Here is a 21,983-nt window from a genome sequence, read left to right on the forward strand (position 1 = left end):
ACAACACTTGTCAGTGGAAAAAACGAGGACGTGACTAAACAAGACCTGGAGGAAAATGCAGAGATTTTGACTCATGCCGAGTCGTACGGGACCACAAGCAGCGAGCGTACTTTAAATATGCTGGACCAGATTATTTGAATGGTGTGTTCTGGTGGGGGGGGGGGGTCATTTAATCCCCCTGTCCTTTAAGCCTGACCAGGAACAGCATGTTTTGATTAGGTTGAGAGGAAATTATCCGTCGGAACAACATTGCTCCATGTCGGGGGCGACCCATCTACCATGAGCAAACAGGGGCGCTGGTGGTCTGGTGCTCTGTAGGATTCTGTGGTTTGAGTCCCGAAGATAGGGGGGGTCGGGGAGGGGTATTACCTCAATCCTCTCTCTCCGCTTAGCCCCATCCAACTCAACACTTGAGACTCAAACAAAGGATCAGGGGCTGAGGGCCTCGGGCCCCTGGCGCGCTCCTAATCCTATTCCAGCTGGACAACAATCCGTCTGGACGGTGGCCCCCGTGGGTAATGTAAGCCCCGGCTGGGTAAGGCGCTTGGTGGTAGAGTCAGACAGCTCGTCAAGGATGAGGACTTAATTAGCCATGCAAAGTCAACCTGACTAATTGAAAAGATTCCATCCCGAGTCCCGCCACGGGAGCGCAGAAGTGGAGTGGAGCGCTTTGTTCAAGGTGTTCCGGGAATTCCGTTGGTAGCTTGTAAGGTTAATTGGGGTGGAATCGGTGCCAGGAATGTTGAAGTGTTTTTCTGGTTCCAGCGTATCTGGGTGGATGTACAGTACACGTGTGTCAAGGTGCGGTACGTGAGACGTTTGTGTACGCATGTCAAAGCTGTCAGCACCGGGGAGGGGCGGACAAAGCGCACAGAGCTCGCTGAAATAAAACAGAAACTCTCTTGACCCCGTCGCCAACTCCATCAGCGCTGTTTAAGCACGCCGTCGTCGTGAATCCGCCGTAATGTGTTTGGAAATGCTGCACGCCGAGACCCTGTAATGCATTTAGTGACACGACCCCCCCTCCTCGCTCTGTCCCTCTTATCCGTAATGTGTTTGAATACGCCACCTCCGCCTAAACACGGCCAGTTTGAAAGAATGCCACACTCCGCCTCTCGCGCTTCATCACACGCAGCAGCGCCAGCGACGGCAATCTTTGGGTCATTTGTTTGACAACGCTCGCTTCTGCCACTTAGGACTAATGCGTTTCAACGGTTTGAAGTACACACATGGACCCCACACGGAATCTGATGGATGCACAAATAAACTAGGAAATGCTATTTCTGAATGCACTCCTGATTGCTTTTGCTTTTTTATGCTTTTTTTATGCAAAAATGGTAACGGTAATGGTTTTATTTCATTTGAACATGCATCAGATTACAATTGAATGCATCCCATAATCAGTTCACAGTTCCACATGTCCAAAAGGAGTAGGAAGAAGCAAAGCTTATTAAATCCTACCCCTCCATCTGGTACTTTTACAATCAGTAACTGTTACATTTGTTCACTTCCTGCTTTCCTAATATAGTTTAATTGATTTTTTTTTACTTTTTAAAAAAATATATTTTTCATTCACTTCCTGCTTTCCTAATTCCTTAATTTTTTATTTCTTTTTTTTGCTTTTTTATTATTTTTATTTATTTATTTATATATTTTTGTATTATTATTTTTGTTCACTTCCTGCTTTCCTAATATAGTTTAATTTTTTTATATATATTTTTCGTTCAATTCCTGCTTTCGTAATATAGTTTAATTTTTTATTTCTTTTTTTTTACTTTTTTATTATTTTTATTTATGTATTTATATATTTTTGTATTATTATTTTTTGTTCACTTCCTGCTTTCCTAATATAGTTTAATTTTTTTTTAATATATATTTTTTGTTCACTTCCTGCTTTCCTAATATAGTTTAATTTTAATTTTTGTCACATACCAAAGTACGAGGTGATATGAGCATCCAATGACATAATGTGAACCATATTAAGTGTCAATATAGTGATATATATAGCACATCATGACTGGTTCAAGACTCTTCTCTGTAGGCGGCATTATGAATTATCCTTACTGACCTTTTTTGCAGTACATTTAGCGAGTGAAGATTGCTTTTATAGTTATTAGCCCATAATCATGTTCCACAGTTCCACTGTCTTGAACTGTCGGGATCATTTTCGATGTCCATCCCCAAATGTTCTCCATTGGATGTAGATGAGGGGAACACCCAGGATGGTCCGAATGACCTTCTTCTTCTTCTGGAAGACGTCCTTTGTGAAGTTGTCCAGTTGACCAGCCCTGAGCACACAGACCAGGGACTTCAGTCCTGAGAGATGCCGTCTGCAACATCTCCACATAGCCAGCTGCCGTTTGACACCCCTGCACAATCTGCAGCACCACTGTTCCGTTGAAGTATCATAATGGCGCCTGCTCCACTGTGCCGTGTGGAAAACATCTCAGGTGGGATCTCCTTGAAGGAACGGAACGTCGGAAGCCATTCAGACCGTTGAGGGACCTTTCAATGTTTGGTGCTCCGACACAAAGACACAGCAACCATGAATATGTGGCTAACATCGAGACAGTTGCTTCTCTGTAGACAAAACTAACGTTCTTGAAGCTCATGTTAGCGATTGAAAGTGACATCCCAGGCAACATGGCGTCCGTAGAACTCGCTTGCACTCCCCAGCTTCCCATTGCTGCTTCCAGACACAGCTGCAGCACATCGGCCCTCGGTCCTTTCACCTTTGATTGGATGAACGCGGAATGACAGTCGCTTGTGGTTTTCATCTGAACACGTTACAGCCTGGCCTGCTTTGAATTAAAGAACTTCTGACTTGATTTGTTCGGGTGATTGTGAAGTCCTACTGATGCTTAGTCATCACTTCTGTGCAGCTCACCATTTGGGAAACTTGTGCCTGAAACGTTCAAAACCATCTCCGGTTTCTGCTCTTGCATCATCAAAGCTAATCCACCGTCAACCTAGGAAGCGATCGACCGCAGCTAGACCGCTTATTGCCTTCATGGGGTCACAACAATGCGGGCAGCGTGCTCATTTGGGATTAGTGCAGGTTTCTGCACATGGACCCGTCACTCGTGGGGCGTACCCACATTCAAGTAATCGTTCTGTTCATGGGGTGCACTCCACACCTTAATTCCGGAATGTTTGGGACCGTGAAAACTCAAGATTTCTCCGCAAAGTGGCTGGGCTCTCCCTTGGAGATAAGGTGAGAAGCACTGGGAGAATCTCGGACTACAACCGCTGCTCCTCCGCGTTGAGAGGAGAAGACCGAGGACACTTTGGAGAGACCGTGTCTCTCAACTTGCCAGGGAATGCCTCTGGATGGCTAACCAGGGGGTAGGGAACCAACCGTGAACCAACCTCGGAAGATGGATGAATGTATTCAATCAAAATAATCTAAAGTGAAACCCACGGCATTCCCACTCTAGTGTGAAATTGTGTAATGTCATACTCCATTCATACTCCATACACTGGAACACTTCCTCTCTCTGGTCTAAGTCTTGGACTTCTTATCTTGTAAAGTGTGCTTATTTGCGATTATAATGCTGAGGTTTCATTTTCTCAGATTATCCTCCCTTCTTCTCTTATTGCCCCCTTTCCACTTCCCCTTTTATTGTCCCCCAGTCCCTGTCATAACTGTATAGTATGTGATTTGTTCATTTATTTTTCATCTTATTTTGTGCAGAAAAATAAAAAGATTAAAGATATTTTAGAACAGTGGAATGTTTTATCAGAGCTTTTATTGTAGAAAATCGGAACCAAAGCACTGAAAAAGTTTGTATATTTTTCTATTTTTAATAAATATTTTTTTTTTTTGGAAAACCTGATGCGACCCAGCCTTGCCCAGACCCTAGCTCAGGGGTGGGCAAACTTTTTGACTCGCGGGCCGCATTGATATGACAAAATTTGGGGGGGGGGCAGACTATATATTTTACACGTAACAGTCCACCTGGTATTATTGTATCTGTAAAATTGTAATGCAATCTGCTATTATTATTTATTATTTTATATTTATATTTAAATATTTTAAAAATAATAAATTATAATAATTACAATAAAATTAAAATAATTATTATATTATTATGATGTAAAATATGCAAATATAACAATAATATTATATATAATTAATATAATAACTAGCATTAATATAATAATTATAATAATCATAATAGTTCTAATAATAATTATAATAATCTAATCTAATAATAATCTAATAATAATGATAATTATTATTATTATTATTATGTGCTTGTGTCCCTTTTTTCAGGAGCACTTTGTAAACAACAGAAATTGATAAAACCATCAAAAGGTTGGCTCAGGCCATGATGCCAGGTTGTATGTTGAGTTTAAATGAAATACTTTGGAAAGATTGGGCGAGCCGTATTCAAACACTTGGCGGGCCGGATGTGGCCCCCGGGCCGTAGTTTGCCCACCCCTGCCCTAGCTCCAGTGGCCCCCAGGTAAATTGAGTTTGAGACCCCTGCCATAAAGCATGTATAATTCACATTAGGCTTTATTGGCATAAGAGTCAACTCTCTTTGGTAACAAATCTTGTTTTCCTTCTGGAATCAGCTGAAAAAACACGGCAGGTCTTTCAAACAATTAACCTTTCCCACTGTTTAAATGGCTCAAGGGGAGAAAGAGGAACTCATTAGGGGGTGAGCGTCCATGGCAAGAGAACAGAAGGTTTCGGGAGAGGGGGGGTGCAAGTTTGACAAATGTAATTCATGTGCAAGGGGAGTGAAGTTGAAGGAGCAAGTGAAGGAGTAAGGGAGGTGAGACGCGAATAAAAAGTCGATCAGTCATAGTTGACATAAACAGCCCGTCGTTTTTCGATACGGCGACGGCGGCCTCAGAGCAACGTGATACGCCGACCGACTGACCGACCGTTCCACACTCGCCGACATTCCCACTCCCATCGCATACACACTCCGGAGCTTTGGGGCCGTCTACACACTTAGAAGCTTAATACCTCCTCCTCCGCCCCCTACCTCGCAGGCTAATACCTCAGGCCTTCATAATAGACCGCTGTCTGATACCTGTCTGCGGGAAGCAGCCATGAAATTACCTTCCTACAAAATCAAGACACCTTTTGTTGCGAGGAAGCGGCCGATCCTTCTTTAATGTTCACCACGATAAGACTCCCACAAAGTCCCACCGCAGAGTGAGAGCTTTGGAGAAATCCAGGTCAAGCTCCTCCCGTGTCTTTTCAGATCTGGGAAGACAACCGCCGTGTGTGATTATACATTAACTTCCAAGTGGAGGATAAGCCGGGCACTCGTGCTCAGCGGTGCTAAAAAGGGGGTCTTCCGCTGGTTTCACTTTGGGGGGGGTTATCTTTTGTTTTCTTGGAGGCTCCAGTTGAAGTTGAGGCTATTGTGCTGTTTACAAAATGATGACATGTTGCATTGAAACAGTGGCGTTCAATGACCCTCGGCGCTGCAGGTAAAAAGGGTCGCCCTCCCCATTTTTTTTTTTTTTTTTTAGCTTGGCCCCGAGGTCAGCGTGTTGTGTTTGTGCTGCCTGGAATGAATAACAATAGAGCGGAGTGGTGATGGACACGGGCTGGCAGGTAGACAGATCATTAGATGGATGGATGGATAAAGAACTGAATCTTATCAGCCACGGACAGGCCAGCTGCTACCAAAGGAAGGATTTTTTCTTCCGGAATATTCCTGATTCCAAGAGATCAGATCTTCCAGAAAAGGCCTTGATGATTTTTTGATAAGTCATCAACATCATTCATTGAATAAAAGAGGAGCAGACTCGAACCGATTGATCTGCGGATGGACCACTTTCATTATCACGCCCATGACGGGTCGATGCCCAACCGGAGCTAACATTGACCCGGTTGCCTCCCGCGTTGACCCATCGATAGTGGAGCCCTGGGAGGCAAAAGCGGAAATTGATCGAACAGCGCACGTACGTGCACGAGTGGCACTTCTGGAGGCATTGGACCTTGTCCAAAAACCGACATCCATCACAACTCCTGTCTGTTGTCCATTACAGCTACATTAAAGATCAGCACCTTCATGGCCGCGTGGTCGTCGCCACTCTGATGGAAAATCTGTCGTCTACAACACCCGACCTTTTCGACCACGCGCTCTGTCGCATTTCTGTCCAACCTTTAAAAGGAAAGAGGCGAGTATTTAGCACATGGAATGTATTTTCTCTTCATATTTTGGGGGTCTGGGATGGGATTCATTGGATTTGCATGATTGACTATGGGCAAAATTTGCCTCAGTTTTCCTCTGACTTTTGGAAGGAATTAATGATCGAATCCGATGTTCCGCTGTAGATTGTGTCTTCATGTACGCAGTGGACAATTTTTGCCCAAAGTGGCTAATAAAACAAGCATATTATTTCTGTAATTGCTATATATTTAAATTGAATTTGACATTGTTGACAAATTGTGCCTGAATTTTTCCAGGGATCCTGTTCTGGAAAATAATGCTGACATGCAAATAGTAATAGAAAATAGCCAAGAGTATATTCCAAGACGGGCTGTAAACGACTAGCACGAGGCAGCTCACAATGCACATAACTCACTAATTCACCCAATCCGCCTGTACAAGCCTCTATTAAAACACCAACCACCTTTTATGGCTTTTTGATTTCTAGCGAATAAGAATAAGAAGAGGCAGAAGAAGAGGAAGAAGAAGAAGAAGAGGAAGAATAAGAGGAAGAGGAAGAGGAAGAAAAGGAAGAGGAGGAAGAAGAGGAAGAAGAGGAAGAAGAAGAGGAGGAAGAAGAGGAAGAGGAGGAAGAATAAGAGGAAGAGGAGGAAGAGGCGGAAGAATAAGAGGAAGAGGCAGAAGAGGAAGAAGAGGCAGAAGAGGAAGAAGAGGAAGAAGAAGAGGAAGAAGAAGAGGAAGAAGAAGAGGAAGAAGAAGAGGAAGAAGAAGAGGAGGAAGAGGAGGAAGAAGAGGAAGAGGAAGAATAGGAGGAAGAAGAAGAGGAAGAGGAAGAAGAAGAGGAAGAGGAAGAAGAGGAAGAAGAAGAGGAAGAGGAAGAGGAAGAAGAGGGAGAGGAGGAAGAGGAGGAAGAGGAGGAAGAGGAGGAAGAGGAGGAAGAGGAGGAAGAAGACAAAGAAGAGGAGAAAGAGGAAGAGGAGGAAGAAGAGGAAGAGGAGGAAGAGGAAGAAGAAGAGGAAGAAGAAGAAGAGGAAGAAGAATTAAAATAAAAAAGTAAATAATAATAATAATGGACTATACGGCGGTCAAGTGGTTAGCGCGCAGACCTCACAGCTAGGAGACCAGGGTTCAATCCCACCCTCGGCCATCTCTGTGTGGAGTTTGCATGTTCTCCCCGTGCATGCATGGGTTTTTTTTCCAGGTACTCCGGTTTTCTCCCACATTCCAAAAACACGCTAGGTTAATTAGCCACTCCAAATTGTCCATAGGTATGAATGTGAGTGTGAATGGTTGTTTGTCTATATGTGCCCTGTGATTGGCTGGCCCCGAAGACAGCTGGGATAGGCTCCAGCACCCCTTTGTGACCCTCATGAGGATAAGCGGTGGAAAATGAATGAATGAATGAATATTCCAAGACAAGCACCTGGTCTCCTGAACGTAGCTGCCATTTTTTCTCCTGCAGTAAAACATTTTTCATGGCAACTCGTACAATGACTAAACTATTTTATGATGATGTTCAAGCCATCAGCGCTCGGTTACGTCTGAGGGAAACTTGGCTGATATCAACACGGAGATAAATCTCTAAAATTTTCCTGAAGATGTGTAGCGGTCTAACGCAAACCACGCCCAGGAAACAAATCCCGTTCCTTGCTGTCATTGTTATGCCTTTCATTACAACCAAGCAACAAATCCCTCGTCGTAGCAGAAGAATGCATCCCAGGCCAGCCTGTCAAAATAAAAGTGTCTCAAGGCCGCTCTTGTAACACAAGACCTGGATGTCAGTGGAAAGGAACTGCGTGAGAGAGCTTTTTCCCAATATTCCCAGTAGATACGCACCTTGTGGCCTAGCATGATGTGTCTTTATTTAAGGGCTATTCTGGGACACGGCAAACAGGTGTCAGTTGCATTGCCCGATAGAAACAAATACATCTCAAACGACAGCCTATCATCAATCGCGTGCATGAGTTCATCCTCGCTTTCCTCCTGGAAACAACCTCCTCGCTCATTTCCTCCCACTTGAGTGCAAGCACTCCAACAGACAGCACCAATTTTCTGCTAATTGGGCTTCAGGAAATTGCTCCTTGTTTCAATTTACTGTCGGACAGCCATGAAGACGTGTGATCTACCGCTGCTCTTCTTCCTCGCAGCAGAGCGCCACGTAAGCTTAGGAGGTGAAGGTACTCCGTATTATCTCTGGAAGTATGATAGAAGTATGAAGTAAGTGGCGCCAAAGTTTAATGACGGGTGGAAAGCACGCAAAATGAGTCGGCTTTAGGGAGGAATAACGTGCACACAGTCGTGGAAAAGCTCTCTCCACTCCATTTCTTCTTTTGGCGTTTTAAAGCTTTCACTTAAACCGTCCTTAAGACCCAACAGTGAAAAATGTCAATGTATGTGCTATATATATATATATATATATATATATATATATATATATATATAGATATCACTATATTGACACTTACTATGATACCCACTATGTCATTGGATGGTCATATCACCTCGTACTTCTGTATGTGACAAAAAAAAAAAAAATTAAATTAAATTAAATGAAATTAAATTACATTAAATTAAAATTTATTAAGTTAATTAAAATTCAAAAACTCAGGAAGCGGCTTTTATAGATTGTCTGGTGGCGCAAAGTGGCGCAAAATTAAACTATTATGAAAGCTGGAAGTGAACAAAAAATATGTATTTTTTTAAGTGAAAAAATTAAACTATATTAGGAAAGCAGGAAGTGAACAAAAAATAATAAAAAAAGTTAAAAAAAAATAAGTTAAACTATATTAGGAAAGCAGGAAGTAAACAAATGTAACAGTTACTGATTGTAAAAGTACCAGATGGAGGGATAGGATTTAATAAGCTTTGCTTCTTCCTACTCCTTTTGGACATGTGGAACTGGGAACTGATTATGGGATGCATTCAATTGTAATCTGATGCATGTTCAAATGAAATTAAACCATTACCATTACCAAATGTCAAATGGCACTGTTGGATTAACTTGAAATTTCTCGCCAAGAATTCTACAAATCAGTGACTCCCCATTAAATTTGGCTGGATAATTTGAGGATATCTGTATTAGGTATGCTAGCATGTCTTTTAAAGTATTTTGTCCCCGACTTTCCGGTGTCCAGAACCCCCCCTCCCCCCCCTCTCCCGTCAAGCCGTGCTTGTCGACACGTCCTGCTACTTTTCCAAACACCCAAGTGTTTTCACTGTATTCACTGGAAAGTCTATTAACCTCTCCTATCTGGCAACCACAGGCCAGACTGTGAGCTCACCGGGATCAAATGACGGCGGCCTGGAGGATTGCCGAGATAAGATTAATTACCACAAGACGACAAAACTCCCATAATAAAACAGGCAACATGGCTACAGAGGATATTAGCAATTACCCAGTGAATATCAAGGGGTAAATCGACACTGGGAGACGTCGGTGAGGCAGGTGTTGCCTCCTGCTGTACTGCGCTGGAGATGTTAAGGCGGGGTGTCGGAGGGCTGTTGTTTTAGGTGTGTTTTCGCATGGCCCGTGGCTGCGAAAAAGTGGGCTTATTAAAGTGTCAAGCAACAGAAGGCATGTCCGTTTCAGCGTGGAGCGCTCGGGTGTCAGCTGAGGCGTCAACACTCTTAACGGGGTTGAATGGAGAATTCCCCCTCTAGTCCTACTTTGCTACCCTTCGCTATTGCAGCAAATGACATACATGTCTAGCATACCTGGATTGCATCACACACATACGAGTAATGGTAATGGTAATGGTAATGGTTTAATTTCATTTGAACATGCATCAGATTACAATTGAATGCATCCCATAATCAGTTCACAGTTCCACATGTCCAAAAGGAGTCGGAAGAAGCAAAGCTTATTAAATCCTACCCCTCCATCTAGTACTTTTACAATCAGTAAGTGTTACATTTGGTCACTTCCTGCTTTCCTAATAGATTTTTTTTAAATTTTACAATTATTTTTTTAATTTAAATTAAAATTGTAATTTTTTATTTAAAAATTTAAAATTTTAATTTAAATTAAAAAAATTAATTGTAAAATTAAAAAAATCTATTATTTTATTTTAATTTTTTATTAAAATGTAAATTAAAAATTATTGTAAAATTTAAAACAAAATTCTATTAGGAAAGCAGGAAGTGAACAAATTTAAATTTAAATTTAAACCGTCAATATAATGATATATATAGCACATCATGACTGGTTGAAGACTCTTCATCCTTGTATTTAGCAAACATCAACTGCTTGTATTGTTTCTTGAATTGGCTCATCGTTGTGCATTGTTTGAAATGCTATGCTAACGCTAACGTAGTCCTAGCATAGAAGTGTTTCAAATGTACTTCTTCACTGAGATCATATTTCTCCTCTCTTGTAGAGAAGTATTGGATGACATTTTTAGCTAATTGCTTATTTTTTAGCCTTATGCATTATTTTAGCTGTTTGAAGATGAACTATATCAGCAAGTTGAAGTATTTGTGATTTTAGAAATGAGGAGTTAGTATGTTCTCTGTAGGCGGCATTATGAATTATCCTTACCGACCTTTTTTGCTGTACATTTAGCCAGTGAAGATTGCTTTTATAGTTATTAGCCCATATTTCCACACAATAAGTAAGATATGGTAGAACCAGAGAGCAATAAAGAGTGTGGAGTTATTTTATGATTGAGAAGAAATTTTGCTTTGTTCAATATTGAAATATTTCTTGCCACCTTATGTTGTATATTTGTAATATGAGGTTTCCAGCTCATATTTTCATCGATTGTGATGCCCAGAAATGTATTTTCCTTCACCCTTTCAATGTCCACAGCGTCTATTTGTATTTGCTGGTACGTGTCCTTTCTACTGTTAGCAAACAGCATGATTTTAGTATTATTTAGGTTCTTTAAGTCTTTCGTGACTTTGGAGATATCATTGATTTTGAGTCTTTGTGCTGGTGTGACGAGCAACCAGATTTTATTTGTTTTGTAACCAGATGTGGATAGAAATGTGCTACATTTACTGAATTACTTTGGGAATAAATTGTACTTTATTGTACTCATTTAATAGCAAAATACTTTTTTTCCAGCTCATATACAAGTAGACGCAACCTTGGTCGACATTCATTCCAACACATCTGCATTGCCCCCGGAGGCCCAGTCTGACCCTCCGACTTCATCTGCATCCACTAATCAATACACGGGGCATGTTTTAGCCCAACATCCCTCAATCCCTGCCTGTCAATACCGCCATATTATCCTTGCCAAGCATCCATCAGGCAGCCTGACATGTTTTTGAGGCAAACACTGCCATCAATCAAGAGCTGACCACTGTTAACCCAGCTACCTCGTATCAATCGATACGTTTTCAAACATTCTATGCAAAGCAGGGCAGTAACCTCGGTTCAAGGAGTTTGCTTGAAACATGCCTCTCGGTTCCTATTCTCGCAGTCGATGCTGTAAAATGGAGGCCAGCGCGGACACGGAGCTCATTACAAGCGCCCGGCTCCATGATGGCTGCTTGACAACTTAGCACCTTACTTTCACACTTCCCAAACTTCCTAAGTGGCCGGCCAAGAACAGACAGGGAGGAAAGTAATGGCCGTCTTCCCTTCAATCTGCAGCGTCTTATTAGTTTCAAGTCCTGATCGTGCTGTTCAAACTTTGAACAGCGGTGCTGTTGTGCCTCGGGTCTCCATCCATCACGCAGATAGGTATGTGTCCCTCAAGGGGGGGGGGGGGGTGAGCTCTCTGTGGCCGCGGTAATAAAGTGGACCCATCAGTCAGGATCGGGAGTCTGTGTGGCCTCCAGTTTGCTTTATGCGCTCTGCAAACCTCCCGCTGGCCCTGCTCACCGTGCGGCACGTACGACGTCGGGCCGCGACGAGGACACGGTGAATATCGTTGTCGGGAATATTGCATTTGGCGCAGTCGTAAATAAATCAGTGCTGATGCATGGTGAAGTGGTGCCCTGAAAGGTTAAAGACACAAGCATGTGCCTGGAGGGTCGTCGGTTCAATTTCCGCAGCGGGTGGCCAAAGTGAAAATCTTGTTCGTTTGTCGCCAGCTGCTGGACTCAATAAATGGCAGAAAAAAGTAACATGACAGCAAATGATGTCACGTGTGATGCAGACGCCCCCCCCCTTCAAATATCATTTGGTCCTCGGGTTACATAAGCACTTTCATAGGAGCAGATCCTTTAGCATGCTCAAAGACACTGGGGGGACGTGACTAGAGTCCTGACTGGCGTACAAGAGTCCTGACTGGCGTACAAGAGTCCTGACTGGCGTACAAGAGTCCTGACTGGCGTACAAGAGTCCTGACTCGAGTCCTGACTGGTGTAAAAGAATCCTGACTGGCGTACAAGAGTCCTGACTGGAGTCCTGACTGGTGTACAAGAATCCTGACTGGTGTACAAGAATCCTGACTGGTGTACAAGAGTCCTGACTGGCGTACAAGAGTCCTGACTGGCGTACAAGAGTCCTGACTGGAGTCCTGACTGGTGTACAAGAATCCTGACTGGAGTCCTGACTGGTGTACAAGAATCCTGACTGGTGTACAAGAGTCCGTACAAGAGTCCTGACTGGTGTACAAGAGTCCGTACAAGAGTCCTGACTGGCGTACAAGAGTCCTGACTGGAGTCCTGACTGGTGTACAAGAATCCTGACTGGCGTACAAGAGTCCTGACTGGAGTCCTGACCGGTGTACAAGAATCCTGACTGGTGTACAAGAGTCCGTACAAGAGTCCTGACCGATGTACAAGAGTCCTGACCGATGTACAAGAGCCCTGACCGATGTACAAGAGCCCTGACTGATGTACAAGAGCCCTGACTGATGTACAAGAGCCCTGACTGATGTACAAGAGCCCTGACTGGCGTACAAGAGTCCTGACTGGCGTACAAGAGTCCTGACTGGAGTCCTGACTGGTGTACAAGAGTCCGTACAAGAGTCCTGACTGGCGTACAAGAGTCCGTACAAGAGTCCTGACTGGCGTACAAGAGTCCGTACAAGAGTCCTGACTGGCGTACAAGAGTCCGTACAAGAGTCCTGACTGGCGTACAAGAGTCCGTACAAGAGTCCTGACTGGCGTACAAGAGTCCGTACAAGAGTCCTGACTGGCGTACAAGAGTCCTGACAAGAGTCCTGACTGATGTACAAGAGTCCTGACTGATGTACAAGAATCCTGACTGGCGTACAAGAGTCCTGACTGGCGTACAAGAGTCCGTACAAGAGTCCTGACTGGCGTACAAGAGTCCGTACAAGAGTCCTGACTGGCGTACAAGAGTTCGTACAAGAGTCCTGACTGGCGTACAAGAGTCCGTACAAGAGTCCTGACTGGCGTACAAGAGTCCGTACAAGAGTCCTGACAAGAGTCCTGACTGATGTACAAGAGTCCTGACTGGCGTACAAGAGTCCTGACTGGCGTACAAGAGTCCTGACTGGCGTACAAGAGTCCTGACTGGCGTACAAGAGTCCTGACTGGCGTACAAGAGTCCGTACAAGAGTCCTGACAAGAGTCCTGACTGATGTACAAGAGGCCTGACTGGCGTACAAGAGTCCTGACTGGAGTCCTGACTGGCGTACAAGAGTCCTGACTGGCGTACAAGAGTCCGTACAAGAGTCCTGACCGGCGTACAAGAGTCCTGACCGGCGTACAAGAATCCCGACCGGCGTACAAGAGTCCCGACCGGCGTACAAGAGTCCCGACCGGCGTACAAGAGTCCCGACCGGCGTACAAGAGTCCCGACCGGCGTACAAGAGTCCCGACCGGCGTACAAGAGTCCCGACCGGCGTACAAGAGTCCTGACCGGCGTACAAGAGTCCTGACCGGCGTACAAGAGTCCTGACCGGCGTACAAGAGTCCTGACTGGCGTACAAGAGCCCTGACTGGCGTACAAGAGTCCTGACTGGCGTACAAGAGTCCTGACTGGCGTACAAGAGTCCTGACTGGCGTACAAGAGTCCTGACTGGCGTCTTGACTGGTGTACAAGAGTCCGTACAAGAGTACTGACTGGCGTACAAGAGTCCTGACAAGAGTACTGACTGGCGTACAAGAGTCCTGACTGGCGTCTTGACTGGTGTACAAGAGTCCGTACAAGAGTCCTGACTGGCGTCTTGACTGGCGTACCAGAGTCCTGACTGGCGTACAAGAGTCCTGACTGGCGTACAAGAGTCCTGACTGGCGTACAAGAGTCCTGACTGGCGTCTTGACTGGCGTACAAGAGCCCCGACTGGCGTACAAGAGCCCCGACTGGCGTACAAGAGCCCCGACTGGCGTACAAGAGTCCTGACTGGCGTACAAGAGTCCTGACTGGCGTACAAGAGTCCGTACAAGAGTCCTGACAAGAGTCCTGACTGATGTACAAGAGGCCTGACTGGCGTACAAGAGTCCTGACTGGAGTCCTGACTGGCGTACAAGAGTCCTGACTGGCGTACAAGAGTCCGTACAAGAGTCCTGACCGGCGTACAAGAGTCCTGACCGGCGTACAAGAATCCCGACCGGCGTACAAGAGTCCCGACCGGCGTACAAGAGTCCCGACCGGCGTACAAGAGTCCCGACCGGCGTACAAGAGTCCCGACCGGCGTACAAGAGTCCCGACCGGCGTACAAGAGTCCCGACCGGCGTACAAGAGTCCTGACCGGCGTACAAGAGTCCTGACCGGCGTACAAGAGCCCTGACTGGCGTACAAGAGTCCTGACTGGCGTACAAGAGTCCTGACTGGCGTACAAGAGTCCTGACTGGCGTACAAGAGTCCTGACTGGCGTCTTGACTGGTGTACAAGAGTCCGTACAAGAGTACTGACTGGCGTACAAGAGTCCTGACAAGAGTACTGACTGGCGTACAAGAGTCCTGACTGGCGTCTTGACTGGTGTACAAGAGTCCGTACAAGAGTCCTGACTGGCGTCTTGACTGGCGTACCAGAGTCCTGACTGGCGTACCAGAGTCCTGACTGGCGTACAAGAGTCCTGACTGGCGTACAAGAGTCCTGACTGGCGTCTTGACTGGCGTACAAGAGCCCCGACTGGCGTACAAGAGCCCCGACTGGCGTACAAGAGCCCCGACTGGCGTACAAGAGCCCCGACTGGCGTACAAGAGCCCCGACTGGCGTACAAGAGCCCCGACTGGCGTACAAGAGCCCCGACTGGCGTACAAGAGCCCCGACTGGCGTCTTGACTGGTGTACAAGAGTCCCGACTGGCGTACAAGAGCCCCGACTGGCGTACAAGAGCCCCGACTGGCGTACAAGAGCCCCGACTGGCGTACAAGAGCCCCGACTGGCGTACAAGAGCCCCGACTGGCGTACAAGAGCCCCGACTGGCGTACAAGAGCCCCGACTGGCGTACAAGAGCCCTACAAGAGTGTCATCATGACAACACGTGCACAGATGTTGTCATGATGACTGTTTCAAAGCACACGAGACGTGGCAAACCCAGAATACAACCACAAATTAGCGGCATGAGCTGCTGGGTTTGAAGCGTGATAAAAAAGTAGCAGCTCATCCACGGGAGATGATGCTACTTCTAAAGCGTGTCTCATGTTTACAGACCTAAATTCAGTTTTTCCTGAATTTTTGGAAGCACGTACGTCTGAACGCTATAAACCGAGGACCAGCTCTATCTGCACTACCTCCAGAGGACAAGCTCCTCATGATGGCTTGCATCATAGCATGCTCCTGCTGCACCTGAGCGACGATGCTGCAGGCCATCTACATGTTCAAACGCCCACTAAGAGCACTAAGAGCACTTGCTCCACCAGCGTATAGTCCACCTGGCAACTTGTAAAGACAGAGAGAGGAATGTTTATGACATATGCCCGTCAAGTCGCCTCGTAAATTAGCTTTGCATGTTTGTGGGTTATGGCCGTTTCGGATGTGTCACAGAAAACCTCCAAATGATGTTTCCTGATGTCACCTCTGGCAAGAAATTCAAACACGTGGTGGTAAAAAAGTCCATTAACTGTATGGGTACCCAGGGATGCACTGCTGCAGGAGGTACGTAGACAACACTTACTGGAAGAGGATAGCTAGAATCTCTGGCGTCCCCTTTTCTGGGAAGGTCCTCTTTTGAAGGACTTCTCTAAAAGACGTAAACCTATTTCAATCTTCATGAACTCCAAATATTGAATGATGAGGTGGCCAATTCATTTTAGAGTAAGTGAGGAATTCTGGTTCAAAAGTGAGCATTTTGCCGAGTGAACTTTGGATAAAAGTTTTAAATGAGCACTGATACATGGTAGTACTAATCGTAGTATTGGTAGTAGTAATGTTTTATTTCAGCTTTGATGAGTTGAACCCCAGCTTCACTTTTGTCCGCTTGGTAGGATTTAAGTCTGTTAATTTGATACCAAACTGAAAGGGAAATGTTAACAATCATGATACGATATGATACGATGCGATACGATACGATGCGATACGATACAATGCGATACGATACAATACAATGCGATACGATACAATGCTATACGATACAATGCGATGCAATACGATTCGATGCGATATGATACGATGCAATACAATATGATATGATACAATGTGACACTATATGATGTGATGCGATACAATGCAATATGATACGATGCGATATGATACGATGCAATACAATATGATACGATACGATATGATACAATGCGATACTATACGATGCGATAAGATACGATGCAATACGATATGATAAAATGTGATACTATACGATGCGATGCGATACAATGCAATCCTATATGATACGATATGATATGATAAAATGTTATACTATACGATGCGATACGATACGATACAATGCAATACGATACAATGTGATGTGATACGATATGATGCAATACGATACAATGCAATACGATACAATGCGATACGATACGATACAATGTGATGCGATGCAATACAATACGATACAATGCAATATGATATGATACGATACAATACAATAAGTCTCACAACATAATCATCAAACTTCACAAGTTTGGAGCCCTAAACAACTTCATGCTGCATCGCCTTCCTTCTTTCTGCTTTGACTGTGTGTGAGGCGTTCATGCGCACTCGTAGTTGTGAGCGTGTTCATGTGTTTATCATTTTTATTCGGTACACCAGGATAATTATGTGTATGCGTTTCCCTTGACGGGAACCTAGGTGTTGAACTAAATTACTCTGGCCGGTCCCGTCATTGCAAAACTCAATCATCCGGTCATTAAAATTAAAATTTTAAAGTTCCAAAAGCCTTACAGCATTTTTAGGGCGCTAGTCAAAATGACAGGAACATATTTTTGTTTTTAAAATGCTAGAAAAAGTCAGCAAGTGTTGAGGTGAACTAGCATTGAAGAGGCAAGAACCGGTTCCTTAGATACAATAACCACCTTGATCGCAATCACCTGCCATCATCAGATGAGCCAGGCTCTGCTTTTATGAAGGTCTACAGGGGGAATGGGGGGGGCCTTGGGGGGGTATTTCCCCAGCTTAAGTATCCAAAATAAAAACTCCTTAAAATATCACTGGCTTCCCCTGAGGGTGGGTGAACCCGTGACATTTGACCTCAAAGGTCAGGTGGCTAATTAGCCAGCACCTACGAGGTGCTGTGGAATGCTACATGAAGAGTGTGTGGGGGGGGGAATTGAGCAGGGCTGGGATAGGACTATTCCGTGGACTCCCAGAAAGAAACTTGGAAGCAGGTGATTATGATGTGCTCACACTTGCTTCTCGTGTCAAGTCCGTTCATTTCCACTTTCATTTGTGAGCAAGACGCTCAGCAAGAATCCTCCATCTTGTCCACATGGAAGCCATGAGCTGAATTTTAATGCCACCAAATGGTCCGTGTCACGGGCTCTTCAAGGGCGTAATGACAGACAATGACCATGCATTACATTTCGGAACATGGCCCCCCATTAGGTCCAATGGGATCTTTCATCTTGTAGGTTCCTGCTCGTGGCCGAGGGGAGGATTCTATGTCACTGTCAAAGTGCTCCCAGAGCGGGAATCAATTCCAGGCCACCGTGACAAAGAATCCGGTGTGATTGATGGTAATTGCCTTTTGTGAAACGTCATGGCCGCTCTTTTATTTCCTGTCATGGCGCGACTAAAATGCTGTACTTTACCTTTTTTACAGTACACCAGGGGTCTCAAATACGCGGCCCACGGGCCAAATGTGGCCCGCAGGACACTAGTTCGAGGCCCCCGCCTTGATATGAAAGTTTAATGTTAGTTTGATATGGATGCTGTATGGTATCATGTACCCAGAAAAAATTATTCCGTTTGATTAATGTTCATGTTAAAGGTTAAATAACTGTTAATAGTTATCCTCCCTATCCGTGAGGAAGTGGTAAGTTTTTGGCTATTTAAGTTTAAAGGAAATAACTTGAAGCCTACCGTTTAGGTCGCTAGCTCTCTAAGTTTGCGAGTTAGCATGTGTCTCAACACCCTGCAGTTGCGCAAATAAAAAGAGTATAAATGTGACTATAGTCGTGTTTTGTCATGTCTACAGGGCTCTAATAATGCTTTGTTAATATTAAATCTGAAAAAAAATTGTCTACCCACCAACTATATGTGGTTTCTTCTTATTATTATATTACTGATTGATTGATTTTCTTTATTCTTGATTTATTTATTTTTCATCTTATTTTGTGTAGAAAAATAAAAAGTAAGATATTTGAGAACAGTGGAATGTTTTATCAGAGCTTTTCTTGTTTGAAAACTGGAACCAAAGCGAAGTTTTTTAAATGTTTTTGTTTTTAATAAATGCGGCCCAGTCTCACCCACACCCGAGCTGCAGTGGCCTCCAAGTAAATTGAGTTTGAGACCCCTGCAGTACACAAAGACATGGACCAGGTCGCGCTGAATGCATAAAATGGCTTATTTTGCCGGATGTGTTGTAATTCATCTACCTAATTGGAAGCGGAGGTTGCGGTGGAGCAGAAGCAGATTAAGACGGAATAAAAAGTCTATTGTATGCACCAGGATGAACAAGGAACGTACACGTACGGGCCCACTCAGAAACTGAAACCAGATGTGTGCACGGTTGAGGTCATGTATGTAGTATTCAGCAAAGATACTTGGGGTGTACCCCCCACTGTCACCCCTAAAATGTCTGAAATATTAAATATTCAATGAAAAGACATTCTACCTCAAAATGTCACCAATGGTAACCGTGACATATACCTGCCCACTGCCATCATAGGTCACTCCATCCGTAACGCAGGACACGTGTCCAGTGTCCTACATCAGAACTTCGGTATGTGACAAAAAATAAAATGTAAAAAAATTTTAAAAACTAAAAAAAAATTTATAAACATTTATAAAATAAATTAATAAATAAAATAAATTTGCTAAATACAAGGATGAAGAGTCTTGAACCAGTCATGGTGTGCTATATATATATCACTATATTGACACTTACTATGGTACCCATTATGTCATTGGATGCTCATATCACCTCGTACTTCGGTATGTGACAAAAAAAAACAGAAAAAACAAAAAAAATTCTTAAACTATATTAGGAAAGCAGGAAGTGAACAAATTTAACTGTTACTGATTGTGATGCGATACGATACAATAAGTCCCATAACATAACCATAAAACTTCACAAGTTTGTAGCCCTAAACAACTTTATGCTGCATCGCCTTCCTTTTTTCTGCTTTGACTGCGTGTGAGGCGTTCAGGCGCACTCGTAGTTGTGTGTTTATCATTTTTATTCGGTACCCACCAGGATAATAAGGCCGTCATGAATGTGCTATATATATATATCACTATATTGACAGTTACTATGGTACGTTATGTCATTGTATGGTCATATCACCTTGTACTTCGGTACGTCACTAAAAATACAAAAAAAATACAAAAAAAATTACTAAAATTACTTTAAAAATTATTTAAAAAATAATAAAAACCAACCCAAAAAATATATTAGGAAAGCAGGAAGTGAACAAATGTAACAGTTACTGATTGTGATACAATGCGATACAATGCAATACGATACGATACGATGCAATACAATACGATGCAATATGATGCGATGCAATAATGTAAAACTACCAGATGGAGGGGTAGGATTTAATAAGCTTTGTACTCAATTGTCATCTGATGCGTGTTCAAATGAAATAAAACCATTACCATTAGCAAATGGTGTTCACATCAGATAAGATCCTGAGACACGACTCGGGTGTGGCTTATGTGACAGGAAACATTCCGAAACGTCGTCTCGACTCAACAGAACGGCCCGCACTTGAGAGGTGGATGTGTCAAGACTTGACATCCTGAATGCTTGTCACCATCACAAAAGAAACAGCTCAAATCTCAAGGACGGCCTGCAAGCGTTACATTGTCCATTGTCCTCCTGTACCCGTATGGCGTACGAGAACATGGTTCCCGCTTAGGGACGTCATCAAAGTGCTCTTGGCAGGGAGGGCTCGGGCTAAGCCAGGAGACTCGTTTTTCCGCCAACGTCCCCTCCGCTCACGGCCTGCATATTTCCAGCAGTGCCAAATAAAAGTGTTCCAGGTGCGGCAATGAAATAAACGGGCCGATTTTCCTCAACGTGAGGGCCAAAGAGCTGTTAAAGAGTCCGGGATTTGTAATACTGGCAAGTGACCCCTGTGGGTGTCGACGCCCGCAGGCGTTTTATTTGCATGGGCCTGCGAAGCACACCAAGACTGTAATGATAGAAAATGTGCTGTCCTGTAATGTTTTTCCCTTTAAAGTCCAGGTCACATGGAAAAGGCGCTTTGTGTCCGAGGCTGATCAGCGCCTACGAGCTGAAACATGAGCTGAAGAGGGGGGGGGGGGGGGGGCGCTTTCACGTATGGAAAGGTTTAGGTGAGCGGGAACCTCCTTCTCACAGGCCTGATGAGAAACACCTGGGCGTCTGAGCAGCGACATCAGGCAGACGAATCAAAGGCAGAATTGATGATTGAGAATGAGGCGGCGCAAATCAAGAGTGCTGATCAAACACCAAAAACTGCGGAGCGGGCGGACATGCGGCCTGACCCAATAGCGATGGAATGAAGGCCAAAGTCCAACCCATAACCTACCTAAGCAACAACAGTCACTCTTGATCAAATACGCCTTTGCATTTTTTTTGCAAACTGGGGCCCTCAGCCAACATGGACGCCCGCTTCGACTCATCCACACAGCCAGCCGCCAGTGCAAAACCTCAAGCTCCATCTTAAGCCCCCGTCTCGCAGATGCCGCCTTAGGGTTACCGGGCTTCCTGTGGGTGGAAGGTGAATCCTTTTTAGGCCTACCACTTGAATTATATTTTTGTTCCACCCCGCCCAAAGTCAGCTGGGATAGACTCCAGCTTGTGAGGACACACAGCATACAAAATTAACTGATGGTCTTAAACAAATAGATGAAAACATGAGCTGGAAACCTCATATTACAAATATACAACATAAGGTGACCAGAAATATTTCAATATTGAACAAAGCTAAATTTGTTCTCAATCAGAAATCACTCCACACTCTTTATTGCTCTCTGGTTCTACCATATCTTACTTATAGTGTGGAAATATGGGCTAACAACTATAAAAGCAATCTTCACAGGCTAAATGTATTGCAAAAAAAGGTCAGTAAGGATAATTCATAATGCCGCCTACAGAGAACATACTAAGTCCTTATTTCTAAAATGACAAATAGGATGCTCATATCACCTCGTACTTTGGTATGTGACAAAAAAAAAATTAAACTATATTAGGAAAGCAGGAAGTGAACAATTTTTTTAAGTAAAAAATGAAAAATAAAACTATATTAGGAAAGTGGTAAGTGAACAATTTTTTCAGTAAAAAATTAAAAATTAAACTATATTAGGAAAGCAGGAAGTGAACAAAAAAAAATTTTAAAAGTAAAAAAATAAAAAAAATAAATTAAACTATATTAGGAAAGCAGG

Source organism: Doryrhamphus excisus, linkage group LG2 (genome assembly GCF_037039965.1).
Source record: "Doryrhamphus excisus strain RoL-2023G ecotype Guam linkage group LG2, RoL_Dexc_Guam_v1.1, whole genome shotgun sequence".
Taxonomy (NCBI): Eukaryota; Metazoa; Chordata; class Actinopteri; order Syngnathiformes; family Syngnathidae; genus Doryrhamphus; species Doryrhamphus excisus.